General features: G+C 42.0%; 1 protein-coding gene across 7 annotated transcripts in view; it reads left to right on the top strand.

The window, feature by feature from the left end:
* The first annotated feature begins 1449 nt into the window (after positions 1-1449).
* Rnf111 (ring finger protein 111) overlaps positions 1450-21706 on the top strand; it is a 73111-nt gene continuing 52854 nt past the window's right edge. For 2 of the 7 annotated variants that reach the window (XM_027411234.2, XM_027411232.2), the window contains exon 1: positions 1450-1660. The gene's annotated coding sequence lies outside the window, so the exon portion shown is untranslated. Of the gene's footprint in view, positions 1661-1817; positions 2074-21706 lie in introns of those variants that run through there. The other 5 variants (XM_027411235.2, XM_027411236.2, XM_027411237.2 and 2 more) reach the window with 5 other exon arrangements.

Below are 21706 nucleotides of genomic sequence, written 5' to 3'. Positions count from 1 at the left end.
ATCTGTATCTTGGCATGTGCATATTTCAGTGATGAATGGCCAGAACTCTCTCTGGCTATTTAATAGAATGTTGGACTTGATTTCAGAATCAATTCAGCTGAATATGGACAGTTCTGATTTTTACTCAGTATCATGTATGATTTGGGAATCATTTGTTGTGAAAAACACCACAGACCATCTTTGTATCCATGAACTTAGCCAAGCGAAGTAAAAATATACTTTAACATGCAATCCATAGTAAAAAGTATTGGACTTTTCACAGTTTTGAAATGTAGTTCTTAAAATTGATGTAGCCAATACAAAGTCAATAGCGCTTTATTTCAAGTGTTCAAGAGTCGTATGTGGCAAGTGTGTCTACCTTAATTAAGGAATACAAGTCAAATCTTTAAAGAGGAAAAAAAGGAGAGAGATGAAAACAGAGGTTTGAGACATCATGAGTCAACGGCCTCAATAGTCCAGGTGGCATCCTACTTTTAGAGAGAAGCCATTGGGGGACTGAGGAAATCCAGGTCCAATGCTCTTTCATTATTCCTCGCTTATAATTTAAAAACACCTTCTTCACTCAATATGGAGAACATGAGTGAATAAAATTATTGAAGAGCCTGTGTCTAAGGAGGGAATTAATGCCTACTGAACACTTAATTGGTAATATATGGAGGTTTATATAAATCGCCAAATTTGACCTTAAAGATGGTTTTAAAGCATATAAAGTTATCCTGGTTAATAAAGGAGGAAACTGAGATTTATAAAGGTGTTAATATATCAGCTTTCTGGCCAGAAGTCTGCCTGATTGACCGCAGAGGCCACGCTCTGTCCTTATGTGTTGCCTCCTAGGGCACGCAATGAAACATTGCAATCATCTTGTTTTGTGAGGTAATTAAGAAGTGTTCTCAGATTGTATAGCCAGAGCTTCCAGGCTATCTAATACCACCCTTGAACTGATTTTGGAAACAATTCACTTGAACAGCGAGATGTGATCTCTAGTTTGGGTGTCATTTGCTGGGAAAGACACCACGTTTTTGCTTTAAGAGCGCTGCAAGTGCAGCCGGTAAGATTTAGAAGAGAAAAAGTAACCAGGATGTAGGCAGAATCATGTTGAAGTATTGTTGACCCCGAAATCACCGAAGAAAATGAACCCTACGAGCTTCTTCTTAACGTAGCTCAACAGGGCCAACAAACAGTAAGAGAAAGCCAGTGCAAAAGGGGAAAGGCTAGGACGCAGGGGGGCGGGCCCGGGGGCCGAAGGGGGGCGAGCCCGGCAGGCGAAGGTCCGCGCACGCGCAGACATACGGACGTGAGAGGGCGTGAGTCCGGCGCGCTTGCTTTCCGAACTGTCGTAAAAGGGCCCCGGTGTCGCGCTCGCGCAGTCGGGGAGGGCCGAGCCAGGCTGCGGCGGCGGCGATGGTGGCGGGGCGCCGGGACTGCGCGGCGTAGAAACGCCGGCCGTTCAGGGTCGCGAGCGCGCGTGGGCCACGATCGGGCGTTCCGAGCCGGGTCGGGCCGAGCCGGGCTCAGCCGCACGCTTGGCCGCGGCGTTGACAGACGCCCTCCCGAGGAGAGCCACCCGGGCCGCCTCAGCCTCGCCTCGCCTGGCCGAGCGCTGTTTGCCGGCCCGCGCCAGCGAGCCCCGGACCTGGCCGCACGGGGGCTGCGGACTCGGGTGAGGACGCCGGAGGAAAGGGGGGTGCGGGGGAGGGGAGCGGCGCCGCGGCGCTTGCGCGCTGCGGGGGAGGGGCCGAGCTGTGGGGAGAAAGAGGAAGGGCCGCGGCTGGCGGCCGGGGTCAGCGGCAGGGGGATGTCCGCGGGTCCCGGGCGGCGCGGAGCGGCTCATTGTGTCCGGGCGAGAGTCCGCCCGCGGACACACCCACAGCCTCCTAAGCGGGAGGGGGTGAGGGGATCGCACCCTGTCGCCGCTGCCCGCCGGCAGGACGGGGGCTGAAGGCCCAGGCGTGGGGGTGACAATGGAGTAAAGAAGGTAACCCGGGCCGAAGCCGGGAGCCGCCCGGTGCGGGCGAGCACGCGCAGTCCGTGGAGCAGAAGACAGACGCGTCTGATATTGTGTGGAGCTGGCTGGTTAGTCATTAAAAAAAGATGTTTTCTTTATCCTGCCTAGATAATTGATCGGAGTCAGCAGCGGTGCGGTGAAAGCATCGGGTTTTGTACTGAGAACTAGAGGTTTGTCACCACATCTCCTAGATTATAGGGCTTTATAGATAATGTCTTAAAGCAAGAGTGACTTTTTAGCGTCTAAAAAAAAACAAAACCAACCAGGAAGTTATAGCGCCTTCTTTTAATTTGCTCATGTCTGTAGTGTGGGGTGACTCCATTGTGTTGTTGAGAGCTTTCCTATTCCTTGATTTATGTACAGAGTGAGTTTAGAACTCCTGAGTAGCGGCGAGCCAGCTGACAGACTTCATTGTAAAAGTTCTGATAGCTCTTGAACCAAACTTTGTTCCATTTGGCATTTTATCTTTAATTTTCTTCTTTTTGGTACCTCTTTAACCGAAAGGAACAGACTGGGAAAAAGATGAGCTGAGGTTCCACCTCCTTGCCCGTTTGTGTTTATCACGTGAGTTTTGAGTTTACGTAGACATTCTTTCCATAGTTCTGATTTTACTTAGCTTCATTAGGATAGGGGTCTACATTTAAAAAATCCTTCATATGGGTGTATGTCAGTGTGTGGGTCTGCATGTGAGTGCAGGTGCCCGTGGAGACCAGAAGAGGATCTAATGTTCTAGAGCTGGAGTTTTAAGGGAGGCTTTGCACTGCCCTGTGTAGGCGCTGGGACCCCCAAGTTGGGGTCTTCTGCAAGAATAAACACTCTTGACTCCAAACGGTTTCTCCAGCTCCGGAACCATATTTTGATAGTTTGTTACTATGTGATCTTTGTTTTTGCTTTTTCTTTCAGTTAAAAACATTTATGTAGAAACTGGTAACTATGGTATTTTGTTACATTGTGACACAGGTTGAGGAAGCTTCTACTCTGAAGAGAAACAAATTATTTAGCTTTAACTACTACTTTTGTAGCGGGAGTGCTGGGCGTGATGGCTCAAACTTTTAATCCCAGCTCATGAGAGTCAGGGGCCGGGGGATCTTTGTGAGTTCAAGTCTAGCCTGGTCTACATAGTGAGTTCTAGGATAGCCCTAACTATGTAGAGAGACCCTGTCTTGAACACCTACCCCGAATGTATGTATAACTCTTTTGCTACTCTCTTAGGGTTTAACCATGAACAAAATATTTTGTTGTATTCCGCTGGCATGTCACCTAAGATTCTCTGTAGTATTTGAAAAAATTAGTGAGGATATTTGTGAACTGGCCCTAATGACATTGAAGAATATTAGTAAGAATAGTCTTTTCTTGCTAGTCAGGGCTGTGTCATATGTGTGTGGTTTCTTTTGTCATCTTTTCCCATTGGTCTCTGTCTGTTGGTCACTAGAACTGGTTGGCCTTCAGCTCCTAGACTCAGGGATCTTCCTGCTTCAGCCTCCTAGGGAGCTGGGGCTGCAGGTTTTTACCATTGTACTTGGGTCTAGAGTTTGTGTTTCATGAATGCTATAATAAGAATACTTTCTTTTAATGAAGAATGTATGTTAGCTGAGGTTACGTTCAGCAAGTTTCACTTTGGTGCTCCGTGTTTGTGAGAAATTGAGAAATGCTTCTATGCTTCTACTGATGTCCCAAGAGGACGGCAGTTTACTTGCATGAAGCAAAGGAACAGTAAGTTATTCAGCAGGCACATCTGTGTATTTTTTTGAAAATATGGACTAGAAAGCTCATTGCATCAAAATGTTTAGAGCTTTAAGTGTTTATTTTATATATGTCATGTTAAGGAAGGCCTTTGGTATCATGCTTTAGTTATGGCTTATTTGTATGCCCCCCTGCTTTGACCCTAACCTGGTGGGCTGGGACTTTAATATGACTGACAGAACAAAAAAATAGTAATTAAGGCTGGGTGGTGGTGGCTCACGCCTTTAATCCCAGCACTGGGGAGGCAGAGGCAGGCTGATCTCTGTGAGTTCGAGACCAACCTGGTCTACAAGAGCTAGTTCCAGAACAACCTCCAAAGCCACAGGGTTTCTTTTGTCATCTTTTAAAAACCAAAAACCATCTTTTGTCTTAAAAAACCAAAAAAAAAAAAAAAATGTATTGTTAACCTTTCCTGGCCTATATCCTTCCCAATTAGTAAAATTAGTGTAAGATTGATATATGTTGTTTATTTCTGGCCTCTGTTTTTGGGTGTATGTGTGTGCCACATTTAATAGCTTCTATTTTTAGTTCTTTTGGTATTCACTGTTGGATTCCATAGATCTCCAGAAAGAAATACTCTGTGGGAAGTGTAAATGCTGTCATGGTGCAAATGAAACACATACATATGCATTAACCCATGATGAAGCCATATTTGTTCCACATAGTGCTGTCCATTGGAGAAATTACTCCGTGCTTTGTTTGTTTGTTTTGTGTTTTCCTAAGATTGGGGCTTACTATAACCTGATTCTCTATATATCCCAGACTGGCCTCGAAGTCGTGGCAAATTCTTGCTTCAGTCTTCAAAGTGATGGAGATTACAAGTATGAGCTGCTATGCTCAGCTTTACCAATTGTCTGAAAGTTCTAAGTATGAATGTTTCCCCCTCTTTGTTTTTTGGAGACAAGCCTCTCAGGTTATCTCAGGCTGACTTTGAACTCATTATAAAGCCAGAGAGTATCTTGATCTTCCTCCCTTCTTGGTTTTTTAAGACAGGGTTTCTCTGTGTAGTCCTAGATCTGCCTGCTTCTGCTTCCTGAAAGGTATGTGCTACCATCACCCAACTAGTCATTTGAATTTCTGACCCTCTGACTTCTTTTGCCTTCTAGGTGTTGGGTAGTGTGAGCTTCTACATTGTTTATAAAAATGGAACTTTTAGTTATTTCTGGTAACATCTTTTTCTTTTTGGTTGTTACTGTTTTTGGTTTTTGAGACAGCTTCTTACTATGTAGCCTTGGCTAGCCTGGAACTTGCTAGGGTAGACCATTAAACTCATTAGAGATCTACATGCCTCTGCCTGGAGAGTGCTGACATCAAAGGCATATGTTAGCACACCTGGCTTAATGTCATTTTAAAAACAGTCCTGAGAACCTGATATGTTGGTGTATGTCTTTAAACGCAGCACTCAGGAGGCACAGGCAGGTGAGTTTGAGAGCAGCTTGGTCTTTATAGTGGATTCTAGGGCAGCCTGGATTATGTACAGAGATCACACACATACAAAAAATGCAAGCCAGGTGGTGTTGTCTGCATATGCTTTTAATAATAATAAAAAAAAGACAAAAAAACCCCCCAAAACACAACAAAGAAACCCTAACAAACAAAAGTCCCAAATAACTTATTTTTCTTTCAGAAATGTGTGGTTATTCAGCAAATTCCAGAATTATGTTTGACTGCCTTGTGCTCTGTTCTCTCTCTTATATCTCCCAGGTTACTTCCCGGGTTTCTATAGGTACTAGAAATTGCCATCAGATGAAAAGCAAGTTGCAAATGATAAAAACACATAGCAGGGTTGTTATTTTACACAGAGGCTGTACATATGATTTTCTCTAGAAGTATATATTGAATGTCTGATGCTGTAGACATTGGTACTGACTGGCCTGCAAGGGTGAAGTAAGATATTCTGTTGAATGGCAACCTGATAAATTGGATAGGTAGTGGTAAGTGCCTTGAAGAAAATAAGACCATGTAGTAGAGAATGAATGCAATTGGGCTTCTTGTATGGATTGAAAGGTGGGTGGTACAGCCACTTTTTAAGAGATAATCTCAGATGAGATAAAGATACTGTTTACTTATGAAGGAATATGTCCATAGACTTTAGAAATGTAGACTGAAGAATAAGTGAGAAAAGGGATGGGTGCTTGTCTAAAAATTTCGAGGCCCTGAGTTCAATCTCCAGCACTAAGAAAAAGGGGCATGACGTGATTGGTTCAATAGTAGAGTTCTCATCTGTCGTGTTATCTGTACATATATATGGAGGGCAGAGGACAACCTTGAATGTTGATACTTAGGGTTCTCAAGAGGAACAGAACTTACTGAATGGATCTATTTAGTATAGAAAGGGGGTGTATTAGAGTGGCTTACAGGCAGGCTGTGGTTCAGTTAGTCCAACAACAAATGTCTACCAATGGAAAATCCAGGAATCAGACAGTTGTTCCCAAGATTGGATGTCTCAGCTCATACTGATGTATGAAGACTTCAGTATATGCTGGAATCCAGAAGAAGTAGGCTCTTAAGCCAGTGAAGGAATAAAGTTGCCAGCAAGAATGAGGTCAAGCAGGCAAAGAACAAAAGCTTCCTTTTCCCATGACTTTATATAGGCTGCCACCATAAGCTGTGGCCCCAGATTAAAGGTGGATCTTCCCATCTCAAAAGGTCTGGATTAGGGGCTGAAGAGATGGCTCAGAGGTTAAGAGCACCATCTGCTCTTCCAGAGGTCCTGAGTTCAATTCCCAGCAACCACATGGTGGCTCACAACCATCCGTTATGAGATCCGGTGCCCTCTTCTTGTGTGCAGATATACATGGAAGCAGAATGTTGTATATATAATAAATAAATAAAATCTTTTAAAAAAAAAAAAGGTCTGGATTAAAGGTAGGTCTTCCTACTGCAAATGATTCAATTTAAGGAAAACCTCTCACAGGTGTACCCAGACTCTTGGGTTTTAGTTAATTACAGATGTAGTCAAGTTGACAACCAAGAATAACCATAACATATGCTGTCCACCTTGGTTTTTCTGGGATTGGAGTAGAGTTAGGGAACAGGGTCTGTCATTGGCCTGTCATTCATTAGGCTAGACTGGCTGTTAGGAGAGCTTATGGGATTCACCTGTCTTCCCCTCCCCAGCACTGAGGCATTACTAGAGAGTGTCCACATTATAGGCAGTTCCTGTAACCTCTTGGTATATTTCAAGCCATTCTACCACCTGTACATGGGTATTTGTTTTATTACTTATCTTAAATTTTGTTTTGTTGGAGACAAGGTCTTACTATGTAGACTTGGTGGCCTGTCACTCACTATGTAGACCAGGCTGTCCTTGAATTTGTAGAGAACTACCTCTGCCTCCCCAGTGCTTGGATTAAAGGTTGTGGCACCATGCCCAGCCTTATTTTTTTAATTTACCTAATTTTTCCAAGCAATTTTTTTTGTTTGTTTTTTTGTTTTTTGTTTTTTGTTTTTCCGAGACAGGGTTTCTCTGTGTAGCTTTAGAGCCTATCCTGGCACTCGCTTTGGAGACCAGGCTGGCCTCTAACTCACAGAGATCCGCCTACCTCTGCCTTCCGAGTGCTGGGATTAAAGGCGAGCACCACCAACCCCCAACCCAAGCAATATTTTGAGTTTATTTTTGAACCAACCACTGTCTGAACATGGCTTAAAAAATCAATTTCAAAAGCTTAAAAAAAAAATTAGTATCCGGAGTCACTCACCAATTAGTTTTGCTGCTTAAAAAAAAGAAACAATTTCTTTCTCAAAAATTAACTTTTCTGCTGGGTGTTGGAGTCGCACGCCTTTAATTCCAGCACTCTCGAGGCAGAGGCAGGTGGATCTCTGTGAGTTGGAGGCCAGCCTGGTCTCCAGAGCGAGTGCCAGGATAGGCTCCAAAGCTACACTGAGAAACCCTGTCTTGAAAAACCAAAAAAACAAACAAACAAAAACAACAACAACAACAACAACAAAACTTTTCTGGGACTGGTGAGATGACTCCATGGGTAAAAGTTCTTGCTGTGCAAGTCTCACAACCTGAATTCCATCTTTGGACCCATAGTAGAAGGAAAGAACCCATATCAATAGATTAAATAAGTATTTTTCTAGGGGCTGCATGCAAATGAGCTCAATGGTAGGACTTTTGCCTGACACAGCCTAGGTTTGAATCATAGCTCTGCAGGGGAAGAAATAGAAGGAAAGCTGTCCTTTCTTGTGTATGCATTCGTATTTCTTGCCTTTTCTCCTCCTGTATGCTGGCTGTGGATTGAAAATAGGTACATCAACCCCCATTATCCTAGTACCTGATAATATGTCTGTAGTTTCTCACTCTTTCTTTTATACTGTGACAGTGTCTCTCTATAGGCCTGGCTAGCCTAGAATCAACTATGTACACCAGGCTGTCCTTGAACTTACGGAAAGACCCAGCTGCCTCTGTCTCTTTAAGTGTTGGGATTAAAGGTTTGCACCATCACACCTGGCCCTGCTCTTACAGTTGTTTATGTGTCTAGAAAGTGGTTAAAAGTGTGTGAGGACTTGAGTATACTTCAAAAAGTCTGCCAGGTTGAAGCTGTTTCACAGTGGTGATAAATTTTTATTTGTTGTATTAATGCTATCTGTAGTTGACATTTGCAGTAATGGTACAAAACAGCACTAGTATAAGTAAATGACAATGGGCAACTGCACTAGCCATCATTGTATTTACATGACAGCAGAGGACAACTACACTAGCCATCACTGTACTCACAGTGAAGAAAGTGGGCAGCTGTGTTACCATTGTACTCATAATGGCTACACATATGTTGTAAAAATGGTATTGTATTTAAATTTTTTCTTTTTAAAATTTTTAAAAATTAGTTTTTATTTTATGTATAGGAGTGCTTTGCCTGCATGCATGTCTGTGTAAGTATGTGTTTGCCTGGTGCCTACGGAGACCAGAAGAAGGCATCAGACCCTTTGGAACTGGAGTTACAGATGGTTGTAAGCAGCTATAAGAGTGCTAGAAATTGAACCCAGGTCCCCTAGAAGAGCAGGAAGAGCTCTTAACCACTGAGCCATCTGTCTAGCACCCTGAGAATATTCTACCTACCTTTAATTGCAGAACATGAGAGGCAGAGGCAGGTGGATCTCTGTGAGTTCCAGGCTAGCCTGGTCTACAGAGCAAGTTCCAGGACAAGCTCCAAAGCAATACAGAGAAACCCTGTCAAAAATGTTCTGTAACATTTCATGTGATGAAATAGGAAGGATGTTAGGTTGGGTCACACTTCTGCATACCAAAATGTGGTGCTTGTCTGGAGGAAAAGAATGTGTATGATTAATAAATGAAATGAGCATGTCATTTCAAGTAACTGAACATCTCATTCAACTTTTAAACTTAGAAAACTGACCCTTCATTATGAGCTTGGCAGTTTCTCAGGATTTTACTGAGAGGTGGTGATGTAGTTATAGCAGGGCTGGGCAGTACTGGTGCCTGAACCAGGCTTAGTGAGTGGTGGGTGAGCTCTGTTACAGAGCTACATTCTCAGCCCTTTCTCTTTCAGTCACCCAGGCTGCCTTCAGGTTTGCCTACCTGTCTTAGGCTCCTCAGTATTGGGGATTACAAGTGAACGTTGCTGTGCTTACATGCGTGCTGTTTTATATCACAAAATTACTCATTTCTGCAAGGTGTGCATTATTCAGTATTTTTTAAGTGACAAGTGTAACACATTAGAAAATCACGAACAGGTAAAAGATTTGTATGAAGTGCAAGACGGAGGAGGTGAGGTTTTTGGTGTGTTTTTTTTTCTGAGAGTTCTGTTTTTATTTTGAGATAGGATCTCACTATGTTCTATGTATCCCAGGCTGGCCTAGAACTTGTGTAAGTAGCTAAGGCTGATCCTTCTCCCTTAGACTTCTAGTTCTTAGTATTACTGGCATAAGCCATAGCATTTGGCAAGCAACAAACTTGCAGTGTGATTATATGAAAAGTTTGACTACTACAGTTCACACTGCAGCTATCTACCCTTGTCACTGCACTTACCTGAGAAAGGTATTAAAAACACTTCTTCCTTTTTATAGTAAGTAATTACATGGAACTGGATTTTCTTTTTTTGGGTGGGGGGGTACTGGGAACTGAACCTCTGGTCGTCTGGAAGAGCAGTTGGTGCTCTTAACCACTGAGCTATCTCTTCAGCCTGCACAACCCCTCATAGGTTAAAAAACTAAAGCAGATGTAGGAGTTGCCTTTCTGCTGCGAAGCCAGACATTAAGAGATTCATGAAACTGCCAGTGGTGGCTCGATCCTTTAATCCCAGCACTCAGGAGGCTGAGGCAAGCTAATCTCTTGGGTTCAAGGCCAGCCTGGCCTACAGAGACGTTCCAAAATAGCCAAGACCATTACACAGACCCTGTCTTGAAAAGAGATTCATGAAAATAGCATTTCTTTCTCATTATTTTGGAAACATTTATAAGTGTTAATTTTTTAGTGTATGATACTATTACTTTTACAGATGTACTCAGTTTTACTTTTGAATGTGTTGCTTATTAATAGATAAAACCTGTATATCAAAATTGGGATCCTTACAGTGTGGAAGAGCTTAAAAAAAAAAACAACAAAAAAAAAACTGCTGCTCCAGAGAATTAACCAGTTGTAAGCATCTTTAAAAATCTTTCTATCACGTTTATTTGTGTATGTGCCAGTACATACACATGCAACATGGCATATGTGTGGAGGAAACAGAACAGTGGCACCGCTTCTTCTACCATGTAGGTCTGGAGAACTGAATTTAGGTCATCAGGGTGAGTGGCAAGAACCTTCACCTGCCGAGCCATCCTGTGTGTTGTCTTTTGGTTTCTTTTTCTTTTCTTTGTTTTGGTTTGGTTTTTTGAGACAGGGTTTTCTGGAGCCTGTCCTGGAAAACTAGTTCTGTAGGCCAGACTGACCTTGAACTCACAGAGATACACCTGCCTCTGTCTTCCAAGTGCTGGGCTTAAAGGTGGGTAAATCACCATTCTCTGTGCGGGTCTTACATTCTCAGGACCATGCTCTTTAATTAGTTTTCTGGCTTGATTTTTATTTACTGCAACTTCATTTTGGAGCTTTACCAGCTCAAAGTTTGGGCCTCTCTCCTCCACCCCTTCAAAAAGGTTTTTTTTTCTGTATAATAGCCCTGGCTGTCTCGAACTTACTCTGTAGACTAGGCTGGCCTGAAGCAGAGATCTACTTGCTCCTGCCTTCATGCATGCTGGGACTAAAAGGGTGTATTACCATGCCTGGCCTTTTTTTTTTTTTTTTTTTTTTTTTTTTCTCTCCCAGAAGTACATTCTTTTTATTTCTTTAGATGTGCACACACAAGAAATTTTACATTTCCTAAGATGACTCTCCATTTCTTCTACTTGTATTAAACTAAAGTTCATAAAGAAATACTGAAGGACTGTTTCAAAAAATATTCTATAACCTCAGCAATGGAGGGTGAGAGGTAGCACTCCCCTCCCCATGAGACCTTTGTATTTATGCTCCTTGTCCACCAATGGTCAGCTTCACAGCCTCCTGTGAACTCGCATCATTATCTCAATATCATCTTGTCCAACAAATGTCATTCATTCTTCTCTCCTTTCCCTGTATCGGTGGTAAAGGCAATTGCTGCACTTGTTGGGATTCCAAGTAAGGGCTATTTTTTGAATAATGGACAGGCTTGTCCATGAAGTGGCCATTTTCTGGGGTATTCTCTTGTCAGGAGTCAAGCGCCTTTGCCTTGCACCTTACTGTCCCCTCTGCCTGGTCGCTATCAGGGCCCAGCAGCCAAGCAGGTAGCTATTTTGCAGACGTTTGCTGTGCCCTAGAGGCACGTCCACACCAATCAATGCCTGTCTTAAAGTCTGGCAACCATGCACCCGCAGCAGCCAATCCTTGCACCAGCAGCCGTGAGCTATGGATCAGGAGTTTCTAAGGCCAGCCTTGAATGTAGACCACAAGGAACCTGTCTGACCTACAGATAAACCTGGTGATCAGCAGGAACTCCAGTCTTTAACAGATCAATGCTGCTGTTTCTTTTTCTTTCTTTCTTTCTTTCTTTCTTTTTTTTTTTTGGTAAATTTTCTAATTTTTGTTTTGTTTTTTGGGGATGGGGTTTCTCTATTGTAGTCCCAGCACTCCTGGAACTCCCTCTGTAGATCAGGCTTGCCTCAAGCTCAGAGATCTGTCTGCCTTTGCTTCCTGAGTGCTGGGACTAAAGGCGTGTGCCAACCTGCTTTCCTTGTTTTTGCCTTTTCTTGAGGAGGGTTGTGAGGTTCACCACTTGAGTGAGGTAGACTAACTTGAGGTATCTAGAGAACTGAACCCCTGTTTTTTTCCCTCAACCCCTGAAAAGGAGAGGAAAAACTGGAGGAAAGAAGGTTGTGTACTTTTGCTTAGATGAGTTCTAAAGCGATTTGGGTGTTAACTTTAAAAACAGCAGTGTTTTTAGCTTTCATGTACATATATTATTTACAACTGTCTTTTGAGGTAAGTATTTCCATTTTAACATGAAGAACTTCAGATAGAGGGAGGTTAAGAACTTGCTAAGATATGTCATGGTAGTGGGACTGCAGGGCTTAAGTCAGTAGGGCTTGAGTCACCAAGTCAGAAACCTCACTTTTTGGGAATTCATTGTGTTTATATTGTTTTCCAAGGAGTCAAGTGTGTTTTTATTTCTCATGGGCATGGCCTTTTCTACAGCAAGAGAGGAGGGTTGATGACTCTTCGGGTGATAACTGGAAGGAACTTAATTTTTGTGTATTTTTCTGTGTGTGTGTGGTAGGTTTATTATAGTGGATTTTAAAAATCAATTGAATTGATAACAGTACAAATCACACTCTTAATAGGTCAGTGAGTTTTGGCAAATGTATACATCTATGTAATGAATTGCCAGTCAGGAGGTAAAATGGCCCGTTGCCCTGCAATGTTCCTTTGTATGTTCCTTTACCCTGAGTTACCTTCATCCCCAGATAGACTCCATCTCTAGACAACCACTGGTCTGATGCTTGACACTTACTTATCTTTGTTCAGTAATTCATTCGGTGCTCTGTGTCTGGTGTTCATTCATCACATATTTTTCTTCTAGTGTTTTATTAACAATTGCAAATGCTATAGAAAATAGTGGGTTAGATGTGGGGTGGTGGCGCATGCCTTTAATCCCAGCACTCAGGAGGCAGAGGCAGGCGAATTTCTGTGAGTTCAAGGCCACCCTGGTCTACAGAGTGAGTTCCAGGACAGCTTCCAAAGCCACAGAGAAGCAGTCTCAACACCCCCCCCCCAAAAAAAGACAATGAGTGGGTTGTGCAGTGAACACCCAGAGTCTATTATTAATTTGCTGTTTTTTTTCTTCAAATTTCTAGTCATCTGTTAATGATCAGTCAAGCCTTTTAATCACTTCTTTTCTAAAAAAATTATTAGATTTATTTATTTTATGTGTGTTTTCCCTGTATGTATCTATGTATGTAATGTATGTGCACCAAGTGTGTGCTTCTGACCTTGAAGTTGAGAAGAGGGCATTGGGTCCCCTGGAACTGGAATCATTGTGAGCAGCCAGTGTGGTTGCTGGAAATTGAACCCAGGTCCTCTGCAAAAATAAGAAGTGCTCTTAACCACCTCTCCAGTCCCTTTTATTAACTTATTTAGTTATGGACAGTATCATCCTGTGTAGTCCTTGAAACTTGGAATCCTTCCACCTCAAGTGTTGGGATTACAGGCACGTATCACTATGCTAACGTTTGTTTCAAGTTAGCAGGGCTTGGGCTTTAGATCAGTCTAGAGCTCCTGCGTAGCACATACAGGGCCCCCAAGTTTTATCCCCACCACAGTGAACAGAAAGAAAACAAATTGCAGGCATTCCCCATACTACAGTTCTAGCTGGGGGTAGTGTGCACACCTGTAATATCAACATTGCAAAATTGAAGCCTGAAAAATGCAAGTTTGTGGCTAGCTTGGGCTGCAGAACAGAATTGAAAAACAATTGAAAAACAAATGAACAAATAACCCTCCACACAAATAAAATGAACACAAATTTATTTCATTAACCACTGTTGGATATTTGTTTATTTTACATTTATTTGCCTTTAAACTTTACTTGCAGTTAAATGCATCATTTTTTTAAAAAATTTTGTCTGTTACTTCGCTACACTGAGCAGTGATAGTAGATCACAGAGTGCCTGTTATTCCAAAAAAAAAAAAAAAAAAGAAAGAAAGAAAGAAACAAAGGAGTGTTTCTTCACAAATCTCCTTGGTATTTAGCTCAGTCTGCTTGGAATATGCAGTGTGAATAAAGGAGAGATTTCACAAGGGATTTGCCCCAGTCTGAATTACTCCCAAGTAACTCCCTAGCCCCTAGTGGCCTGCACTATAGTTTCAAGTGCCTAGGTTGAGCTCATCTCTCTAGAAGTTCGTTTAGATGGAGTCACACAGATACTGTGTGTCTGCTTCCCCTTAGCAGAGGTTCTGAGGTTCTCCTGTGTTACTACACATGAGTATCTCATTTTATCTATGCTCTGTCTAAAATTGACCATGAATAAAACTTGGAACATCCACATACAAACTTTTTTGTATGTTTTCAGACCTTGGCATGGAGTTACTGGATGGTAGGTTAGATGTCTATATAACTATTAGGAACTTCAGAGTATTTGATCGTGCGGCTTCTTGGTGGATGTCTTTTTACTTTTAGCCTTTTTTTTTTCTTCCCTTTTTTGGTTTTTCAATACAGGGTTTCTCTGTGTAGCTTTTGGAGCCTGTCCTGTAGACCAGGCTGGCCTCAAACTCACAGAGATCCACCTGCCTCTGTCTCCCGAGTGCTGGAATTAAAGGTGTGCACCGCCACCGCCACCGCCACCGCCACCCTGCTTTCTTGGGAAGTTTTTATGGTGCAGCTGTTAGGATAAATTTTGTTTTTCTTGGGATGCAGGTATGGAGACTCATTTTGTCTCCACATTGTTCTCTAGTTGTTTTACCAATGTTTGTTGGAAAGATTATTCCTTCTTGTTATTCTTGATGGAAATCATATGATAGTATTTATAAGTATTTCTAGGTTCTCTGCTGTTTCTTTTGTTGGTAGTGCTGGGGATGGAAGCAGGGCTTTGGGCATGCTAGACAACCACCAAACCATAGGTCAAGTTATCCATCATCCTCTAGTGCCACTGTAAGCCATTGAGAGTGTCTGTCAGCTGCTTGCTTTCTGTTTGTTCCAACTGTTTGGTGCTCCGGTTTTCTTCCCTTCTCTTTCCTCTTTTCCATTGATTACAATGCATTTAAACTCCATTGCTGGTTGATTTTAATTTTATTTGCCTTATTTTCCAATTGTGGTCACTTGGGGTTTATCCTATACTTTTTTTTTTTAAAGCTTTATCATAGTCTGTCTGCCTTCAAGGAATAATGGACTATTATTTCATGTATAATGTAATTAATTTCTGCTGTTCTGGAGGTTGAGGCACAAGGAACACAAGTTTGATGATAGTCCAAGAGGAGATACTGTGTAAAAATTAAAAAAATAAAAGAGACTGGGATGTATCATGGTAGAGGTCTGTCGATCACTTTTGAGGTCCTCTGGTACCAGAGCTGCCAAAGTGAATTATAAGAAACATTAGGAGTAATGTGTCTGAACCTTGTGCTAGCATCTGTCTCTCACTGTGATTTAGGAATATCAACTGCGAGGTTCAGGATCAAGCAGTTGGCTATTCTGTTGAGACCTCTCTTTTTCTCTTTGGTTTCCAATTAGCAACCTTCTTGCAGTGTCTTCCCATGGTCTTTTGTGTGTTTGCACCCTTCTCCCACTGTGTTTCTGAATTTCCTCTTTAAAGGACACTTAGATTATCCTAGGACCCGTCATATGCCAAAACTTAATAAGACTGTGAGCCAGGTGAAGGGCCCAAGCCTATAATCCCAATACCAGGAGGCTGAAGCAGGACAGGCCATCTTTACCTACAAAAGTGAGCCTGTTTGAAAAACAACAACAACAAAAATCTCTCAGTCTGTCTCTTTCTTTTCCCGTTCCCTACTTTAAAGAGTAACTGACTTAATTCTCATGTTTTGTCTTTTTGGTAACTTAGTTACCTAGGTTACTGCCATTTGTGGAATAATGTTTATTTTTTTCATGTCATAAAAGCTAGATAGAAGATACATAAACATACTTAAGCATTTATGTGCCCTGTATAGTAACTTTTTAATGCATTATCATAGAATGTTAATAAGAGTGTGTGCTTATGTACAGATTTCCCAGTAGTAATTTGAAGTGACATAAGTCAACCATTTTCCTGTAGCAGTACTATGGGTTTATTGTTGAGTTCACTTTTGTAAAACCTGATTTGAAATAGCAACTATAGTTTTAAGAAATGTTTTGGTTGGAACAGCAGTTTTTTTGTTTGTTTGTTTTTTGTTTTGTCATAACAGTTGAAGGAAGAATAATGAATTTTACAAAAAAAATAGATTTTTTTTGATTTCTCATTTTTTGCCATTTTAAAGTTCCTTGCCTAAGTCTTTGCTAGTTTGTCTTAGATTGTAGGATTTGTACCCACTTAGGGACCAAACTGGAAACTTCTTTTTAATTTGCTTTTTGATTTTCTCAAAATGAAAGGTAAAGAATAAAAATGAACAGGCTGTTATGACAATATAGAAACCCTTATTTGTTTCCAGCAGTCTGAAACTGGAAGTGGATGGAGAGATTATTAGTTACTCTTGCATGCTAACCTGGTGAAATAGCTAAAACTGTTGTTTGCCTGTTCATTGGTGAGCTTTTTCCCTGGGTGTCCTGACTTCCCTTCTAGCTTACACCTTTCATTTCCTTAGTTATTAGTTAGATCTGCCTAAATGATGTGAGCCATCATGAGCTCTCATTCTTTGATAATGACTCCCCCCACTGAAAAAACAAAGCCGGAAAAACTCAGCAGTTGAGGGTCCTGCCTCTCTGTGTTGCTAGACACAAGTGTCCTCTGCCTGTTCTCTGTCCCTTCCTTTAGTTTTACTTGGGTATCATGGCTCCATAAAATGAAGTTGGTACCAGAGCCTGTATTTGCTGCATCCTCTGTGTTCCTCCAGAATGTGATTTTGTGCATTTTGGTTCATTAAAGTCAGATTCTGTTTGATAGTAAATTGTGAGCTTCTTAGAGTACAGGATTCTTCTTTTCTTTTCCTTCCTTCCTTCCTTCCTTCCTTCCTTCCTTCCTTCCTTTCTTTCTTTCTTCCTTCCTTCCTTCCTTCTTGTTCTTTTTTTTTTTTTTAAGTTCAGCACAGAGTTTCTCTGTGTAGTACTAGCTGTCCTGGAACTCACTCTGTAGACCAGGCCGGCCTCAAACTCATAGATCTGCCTGTTTCTGCCTCCTGAGTAATGGAATTGAAAACATGCACCACCACTCCCACCTTTTTTTTGTCAACACTATCTTGCTTTTCCCTCAACCCACATCTCTAGCACATGGTTGCTTATCTGAATGACTGAGCACAGACACATTTTCATTTTCACTGTTGCTTATTGTAATTTTGCTTCACACTGCCTATTTCAAACAGTAGCTTTCACTTCTGACAAGGAGGCATTCAATGCTTGTTCTCTTTGAAGAGTTCTGTGTAAGCAGATCATGATGGCACACATCTGTTATCTGAGGTTGGATTGGGAGTTTGAGGCTACATAGTATGACCCTGTATGACATAAAGTACTCTATGTGTAAATCATACTAATTGTAGTTATTTATATTCTAAGATCTTTATCATAATTGAGCAAAAATGGCAATACTTACTCATTTACATTATTGATAAAGAACTTTTTTTTTTAAGTTAAGATGTTAGATGCACAGCTGTAAAGACCTCAGACCCTTAGCATACCTGAAGCCTGGGTTCAGTCCCCAGTACTGACACAACACATACTGGATTCATACAGAGGAGCTGACTTAAGATGCTATTTAGCAATGTGGTTTAATTCTGTGTGTACTTCTTGTAGGCATATATTATAGGCATGTGAAGTGAGGCATTTTTCTGTATATTATAAAAACATTAAGATGGGCCTGGTGGTTTACACCTGTAATCCCAGCATTCAGAAAACAATAACAACAATAATAATGAATGTATAAAATAACAATAACTTTTAAGTTTGCTTCTGTTACTTTAAAATAGAGCAGCGTTCAGCTTACTGCCTCCCAGTTACCAAAGAAACCTGGAGGCAGCTTGCAGTTTAGTTTTAGGAGCTGGAAGGTGAAATAAAAGAACTCTGTGGTTTGTAAATTTAAAGCTTTGGACATTGGCAGACAGTTACCTGAAGGGTATTGAAATTGTTTCCCTTACATGTCGTTTTCTGAACTTTCTTTTCTCTCAGCGTTGGGAACTGAAGCCAGGGCCTTGAGCTAGGTAAGCTCTTTACCACTGAGTGAAATCCCTGAGCCTATTTTTCACTTCTTTTGTTTTTTTGAGACAGGGTTCTCTGTAGCCCTGGCTGGCCTGAACTTGCTTTGTAGATGAGACTGGGAGAGATCTGCCTCTCCCTCCTGATCGATGGAATTAAAGGCATGCACCATCAGCAACAGGCCTATTTTTCAGACAGGTTTCTCTGTGTAACAGCTCTGGATGTCCTGGTACTCACTCTGTAGACCAGGCTAGCCTTGAACTTACAAAGATTTGCCTGCCTCTGCCTCCTGAGTGGTGGGATCACAGGCATGTGCCAACTACTGCCCAGCTTTATTGACCCTTTTTAAACCAACACAACAATAATAATTATTGTGCTTTTAATGATACCAGATTTTGTGAAATGGATTTTAATGATTATTCTTAATGGTTAGCATATCTAAAAAGTATTAATTCGGAAATTATGGACTAGTACTAATAATGAGATTATAGCCTGTACATTGTTGTACAACAGGTTCTTCTGAGATTGAAACATTCCAACCTTCTGGGAAGCTTCTAAGGCAGGAATGTGAACAACTCATTATATTCATGCAGTTCCTGAAACTGACCAGATTCACTGGGCCCCTCCCTGCCAGAGTAAACAGTAAAAGCTCAGTCCCTCAGACGGCCTGAGTGGCGAAGAAGACTCTTAGAGGACGAAAGCTTCAAAGAAGACTTGAGACCAAACCAGCTGCCTGGAAAAGACACTTAACCAGTTGAGCTGCCTGTATAGGCTGTGCTTAGGTTCCCAGCTTTTGTGAACTTCATTCATGCTGGGGTGGGCTTTGGTGATGCAGCTGTCTGTGAGTCATTTCTGCTCCTGTAACTTACTCCTCACCCATATTCTTGTAAGGAATCCCATTAAAACTCATTGGTTCACCAAGTTGGACTTTGGTGGTATCCATAATTTGTTCTTTTGTGGAGTCCCTATCTGGAGTGAGTAGGGTTATGTCTGTGTGTGTGTGTGTGTGGGGTGTTCTCCAGGAAGAATTTTGTACTATGGGATTACATTAAATTCCCTATTAGATTTTATGTAGTAGCATAGTGAATTTGACTGGTCTAAGGCCTTCCTGTAAGTGGAATCACAGTATTAGCCCTTGTGTGTTGGGCTTTTTTGACTTAGCATTGGGTTTTAATGTTTGTTCATATTGTAGCATGTTTCATGATTTCCCTTTTAAGGCTTGCTGCTGTCCCATTTGTGTGTATGTCAACATGTTGTGTATCTGGTTGTCTGCTAGATACTTGGGCTATTTCTGCCAGAACCGAAATACTAGATTACATGGTAGTGCCATACTGTTTTCCACAGCTGCCATTCTATAGTCCCACCAGCAGTGAACAAATGTTCCAGTTTCTCCATATTCTTGCCAGCATTTGTTATTTTGGCTTTGGGGAATTGCTACTCTAAAGGCATTCCATTTGCAGTGTCATTGAGCTTGTTCTTCTGTGCTTTCTGGCTTCAAAGAGGTGACTGTCAGGATGATTGTCCATTTTACAATCAGATTTTGTTGGGTTGTAGTTCCTATGTGTCCTGGAAATCAGTCCCTTGTCAGGTAAGATTTGGAACATTTCCTGCCCATTGCATGAGTTGCTTTTTCACTTTGTTGACCATGTATCTTGTGTGGGTTTTGCAAAGGGAAATACTTGCATGGGAAATTTGGGGGTGGGGGAGGCAGAGAAGACAGCTGTCAGACTGAGGTGGAAGTCTGGTTCTGAGTGAAGGGCACTGGGCAGGGATTGGGGAATCAGTTCAGTTGCAGCAAGGTCACCAGGGTGCTATGGAGTAAACCATGTGTTCCCCACTATCTTTGCCACCCTCAGTTATTTGGCAGGACAGTGAAGAACAGTCAGTTAGTGACCTGTGTGATTTGGGCAGACACTGGGATAGATTTTAGATTTGCAGCTCTTGTTTGTCGAGACAGGGTTGCTCTGTAGACCAGGCTGGCCTCAAACTTGCAGAGATCCACCTCTGTGAGCCTCTGCCTCCTGAGTGCTGAGATTAAAGCTGTGCACCACCACCCCCCAGCTAGATTTGCAGCTCTTAATCAGTTACTTTTTCCTTGTTTGGAAGCCCGCCAGGCACACACTCCTTGTTGCCATAGAACAGTCAGGAAAACTCTTCCAAATATAGGACATTTAACCCAAGATCTCAGTGAAGGGCAGAAGAACAAAGGCCCGAGATTGAAAGGCTTGTCACAGGTAAAAAAGAAAGGACAGTTTGCCTGTGATAGTGACTGAGAGCGGAAGATAGTAGAAGCTGGAGATAGAGCAGGAGGTCACTATAGAGTTGGGGTTTTATTTTTTGGAACATTTAGAAACCACTGAAAAGTTTCCAGTGAGGGAATAGAATGCAATCTGATTTAGTTTTTTTTTTTTTTTTTTTTTTTTTGGTTTGATTTTTCCAGTCAGTTTCTCTGTTTAGCTTTGTAGACCAGGCTGGCCTTGAGCTCACAGAGATCCACCTGCCTCCCGAGTGCTGGGACTAAAGGCATGTGCCACCACCACCCAGACTGATTTGTATTCTTTTTTTTTTTGGGGGGGGGTTTCAAGACAGGGTTTCTCTGTGGCTTTGGAGGCCGTCTTGGAACTAGCTCTTGTAGACCAGGCTGGTCTCGAACTCACAGAGATCCACCTGCCTCTGCCTCCCGAGTGCGCCACCACTGCCCGGCCTGATTTGTATTCTTAAGAGTTCATGTAAGTATATAGAAAAAGACTGTTAGAAATGAGAAAACTAGGCCTTAATGGCAGGGATCCAAGCAGGTTATACTAATTCAGCTTGGATGACAGCAGGAGGTGCTTCCTGTGCAAAGGTCAACAGAACTGTGGTGATCGTGGATTTTATGATTATTCTGTTTCAGGGCCTAGTGTCGCCTGTCCTTTTTTGTGTGTTCTTGCTTTATAGAAGTAGTGACCTTTTAATTGTTATTCTGTCCCCATTGTTGGCCTCTTTTGATGGCTTTTTTTCACATTGTGCTACTATATGAGCCATTGAAAATGTAATTGTAATGATGTAACTTTAGAAGGTCTTTCCTCTTCCTTTTGCCTGCCTGCATTTGTCCTCTCCTTATTTATTGTTAAATTTGTAATTTTTTGAAAAAGCAGCACGAGAAAAAAAGGCGCTATGTGGCAGAGCTCACGTGAAGGTTTTTCTTTTTTTTAATTAGGGGAAAGGGAATGGGAAAAGGGGGGAGGGACGGGCGGGGGGGACTGTCCTGGGGACAGGAACAGTAAAAAAGAGAGGTGTGTTTGGGGCACAGAAAGACAGGCAGAGAAGCAGAGAGAAAAGGAAGAGAAAGACGGGAGGTAGGTAGGGCCCTTTTAAACGGGAAAGGTAGTAAATGTGCACAGGTGATTGGCTGCAGCTGAGGACATATCCTGCCAGAATCCCAAGGACGGCCAATGAAGATGCCTGACTAACAAAAGTGATAGGGATCCTCCTTCAAGCTTTGCCAGTTTCCATTTCTTCTCTGACTTACAATTCTTTCAGTATTATATCTTGTGACCTATATTTGTCTCTACTCCATCTGTTAATTTTTTGTGGGTCAGTGCTATGCAGTTCTTGTGGATTTTGGCTCTTGGAATGTGGCTATGCTTATCAGAGTCTCCTGAGTCTTTAA

The sequence above is a fragment of the Cricetulus griseus genome, chromosome 4 (assembly GCF_003668045.3).
Source record: "Cricetulus griseus strain 17A/GY chromosome 4, alternate assembly CriGri-PICRH-1.0, whole genome shotgun sequence".
Lineage (NCBI taxonomy): Eukaryota > Metazoa > Chordata > Mammalia > Rodentia > Cricetidae > Cricetulus > Cricetulus griseus.
Note: the sequence above shows the minus strand (reverse complement) of the source record. Positions and strands in the feature narration are given on the sequence as shown.